The following is a 4,355-nucleotide window of genomic DNA, read 5'->3' as shown; positions in this document are numbered from 1 at the left end:
TTGCTCTGGTATGGCAAAAGTAATGGTCTCTATCACATGCTTGAACATACATTCTAAACTTGTTTTATTTCTGACTTTAGTGTTTTCACATTTTGTCAAACACTTTTCCCTTTATCTGGTTGTTCCAAATTCCCTGTAAGGCTTTCACAAGATTGCGGGACTCAAAGCTCTGATACCACTGTAATGGACACCATAGAATTGCCAAAAAACTGAACCAACTGTAGATAGGAATTTGCATCCAACTCTTAATTTTTCCGTTAAATGTTCGTTTGTTTTTGTCTTTGCATAGATTTGAAACCACATAACATGAACAAGAAAGAATTTATAATAATATGCAAACTGAAGATTGAACTATTGCCGAAATAATATTAATTTTCAACTAATAAAATCAAATACATAGCAGACTTTTCAACTCACTAATTACTCCAGCATTATAACATAATTTTCCAGTAATGATTTCCCATCTTGCTGCTATAATAATATGAATAGTTTCGCGCTACAGTGTTGCTACAGTAAAATCTGCCTTCAATTAGTCGGAGATCCTCATAAAATCATCCCTTCACAATGGCATAAGCATCGGACAAGAAGCGTGAATGATATGAGCAAACACCCAATCCGCTTGTAGTTGGAAATGCACCCAATTTGCCTATTAATGAAGCTGATAGCAATGAATTCGAAAGGCCAAGCCCCAAGGGAATGACGTCTAGAATGTCACAAGAGAGGATAGACGTCCTCTAATGCCAAGAACGGATCTGCAACTCACATATCAATTTTTTTCTTATATTCCACTTGCCGAATGAAGCCACTAACGCTCTCTTTTATTCTTTCTCCAAGAGTCGATTCAACTCTCATGAGCAATATGGGATAAAAAAAGTGCAATATAAGACATATTAAAATAATTGCTTATGTCTCCCTTAGGTGCCCCTTTTTCATTTGCACACATCGTCATAAAATTTAATATTAAAGTAACACTTTAATATTTTACAACTAAATTAAATGTTACTTTAATAATACGTCAAACATAAAAATATATTAGCTATCGGACTTCGAATAGCACGAGTGATAGCTCGTCTTAAAGCTCTCGTCGAGTAGTATCAAATTCAATCACCAAAACAAGCCTCACCTGTGTCTTGCTGACTTACTAAAAATAGTAAGTATGCCTGATACTAAGTAAATCAACTCTGTTTTGGCCCAAACTGGAGGTGACTAGGCCAAAACACTCTAAGATTCCTTTATACTCTTCGTCAGCCCTCGGGACCATGTAGAACTAGGCTAACACACACACACTTGGTCGATTGCTAAATTGGGGACATTACATTGCATTGCATCACGTCTCTTCCTTAATATAATTAAGAGTGAAATTGCTGCCATTGGAACAAATGCACCAAGAAGGCAATGCAAATACATTTGCACTAATTTGGAAAATCAACACAAAAAGGTGGTGGACTATGCCTCGTTATGTCCTCAAATTTTAATGTGATAACTTAATTTAAATAATATAATAAAGGACCTTTGATTAATTATTTTAATAAAATAATATAGTAAAGGATCTTTAATTAATTATTTTAATAAATAGGCAAGAGCCTACAACACAACGGTAACTTGTGAGCCTCTCATGTAGGAGGTCTTGGGTTCAAATTCGCTTAACATATAAAAATAATTAATTACAACAAATAACAATAATTTTAATCTAGGCTTCGGCCGTTTACTGATCAAAAAAATAATTTAAAAAAATAAATAAAAGCGGGCCCAATTAATAAATTAATAAAATATTGTCGGCCTATATCACATTGTAACTGTTGAGAAGCTTGGAGGCCTTTATAAGGAGTTGGTTGGGCATTGTAAAGATCATGGATTGGATTTGACTCTTCTTTGTATTTTAAGAGGTTGAGGGCTAAGGGAGTTTGTGTGTACTTTTGGAGGTGGAAGATTCTCCTTTTTCCGCTTTTGGCAGTTGAGTGGTTCAAGGCCACCCTAGTTTGCTGTAAGAAATATCACTCTGGTATTTCTCTTGTGCACCAAATGTGTTGATCGTCGTCATTCGGCCACTGATTTGTATTTGCTCTGGTCTTGTCCAAGGCCTTTGTGTTAATTAACATGGACCTGTTTCTGCAAATGTAATTATATTGCCATTGTTATATATACGTTCCAAACGCAGATTTGGATCTCATATAAATATGAGGAGAAGAAGTGTCTCATAAAAGAGACATGTCTCTATGATTAATCATTATTAGTCAACAATATAAATCACCATATAACATATGTATTATATATTATATTATAATCTTTATTAGTTAACAATATAAATCACCATATATATATATATATATATATAATATTATACATATATACTATACATAATACATATGTTATATTGTGATTTATATTGTTAACTAATAATGATTAATCATAGAATGAGACATGTCTCCTCCTCTCATATTTGTCTGAGATCCAAATCTGCATTTGGAACATATCTATAGCAATGGCAATATAATCACATTTGCAGAAATTGGTCCATGTTACTTGACATGGTATCAAAGCTAAGTTGTAAATGTACGATAAGAGATCCAAAATTATTTCCATAAAAATAGTGACACCAATGGTTGACATGACCAGCAGAAGAAGTGTGTAGGTCTACGATCTGCAATCTGAGAGATCGGGAAATTTATACAAAGCTCAATTCAATACAAAGCATGTTTACAAGAAAGCTATCATCATGATTTGGAAACATCAAATACATACCAAGAAGGCAATGCTATTATCTCTGCTAGCGATCCCCTAAAACCACAACAAAAATAATTTTTGAAGCCTTTTAAAGTTTAAGATTTCCAAGTTTGATAGAAATATTTCTATGCAAACCAATTTCCTTCAATTTGATTATTGGAGGATGGAACTCATGCCCGTAATTGTTCAGTGAACCATAGGCACCGATTTGTGGTGGAAAGTTCAGAATTTTGAAACAACTCTTCTACATTCTATCGGTATCGCATAGAAACTCAAAGGCACACCTAGTTTGAAAGCCACTATAATGCATACAGTAGGAGTTTAATAATGCAATCACAATAGATTTGATAGGTATTATGTGGCTAGAAGAGAACTACTAACCAAAGTGCATCACCTGTGCATGAGGTCTCTTGGCTTTATTGAGCAAGGTATTCTAGAGATTGGCAAAAAACTATGCATCAAGAAAAAGATGTTTGTTCCTCATTTCTCCTATTGACTCTTTTGAGTGATGATAATCTTCACCAAACACTGCCATTAATTCATATTTTTGGAATAGAAGATACGTATTCTTATAGAAAGTTAAATCCTTTCCGGATACATGATGAAATAAACAATTGAATTTGAAAGGAATGATAGCCGATTTTTATAGCACAAGCTTTGTATATACAGGTCATAGATATATCATCTAAGCTTGGGCATCAAAACATAATTAATATCTAACTTGATTTTTGGGCATCGGGAAGAACATGAATAATAGATATTTATAATATCAAGAAACATACATAATTGCATCCGAAAGTTTCGAGTCTATTGTTTGAATAGTTAATCAATGATAAAGACTTTGGCTGAGGTAGCGAAATGAAGGGTAAAATAAAGAGTCTATATTTGTTGACCCACTCAATCATACCAACAAAATTAATTAAGATTGTTATTTTTATATTGTCAGTGATCTCCATATCAATATTATGATAATAAAGTATACTTATGTAGATGCATGAAATGATAATAAATTTAGATCCATATTCTTTTGACGTTGATTCCTATGCATTAATCAACATAATCATAAGAAAGTGAACTAACAAACATAAATGAAAATTGAAATAAGACCTTACATATTATGGTCTTGGCAACAAGATTGACCAATCTAATAGTGAGTTATATAATCTACATGGGGAAATGTCTCTTGGAGATATAAAAGGATGGTAATTACAATCGAACAATTGGAGTCACAACGGTAAAAGGAAATATTGGAGGATTGAATCATTAAAATATATCATTATTGTAAAAAATTATCAATGGTTATATGATTAATTTGAAATGCTAAAATGTCATCAAGCACATAATATATGCCACAACTATGGGCGTATGTGGATAGAAGTTAAACCTCATTTTTATGCAGGAGGATAATCACTCGCATCATTTTGTTTTTATCATGACAAAGATGGATGATTTGTACAAATCAAAGAAATGATCGGAAAATACATAAGGGAAATCATATTTACGAGGAACGACTTTTATGGAGTAAGCCATGATATAAACTAACACATTATTACTTGCGTCATGTTGGTTAACAATTTGTCTTCCTTGATTCTTTGGTTTATACCATAGTTATGGGACTTGGACTCGCTTTT

This window comes from Cupressus sempervirens, chromosome 3 (assembly GCF_028749045.1).
Source record: "Cupressus sempervirens isolate cs-2001-9-10 chromosome 3, ASM2874904v1, whole genome shotgun sequence".
Taxonomy (NCBI): domain Eukaryota; kingdom Viridiplantae; phylum Streptophyta; class Pinopsida; order Cupressales; family Cupressaceae; genus Cupressus; species Cupressus sempervirens.
The sequence above is the reverse complement of the archived record's forward strand: the minus strand, read 5'-3'. Positions refer to the sequence as shown.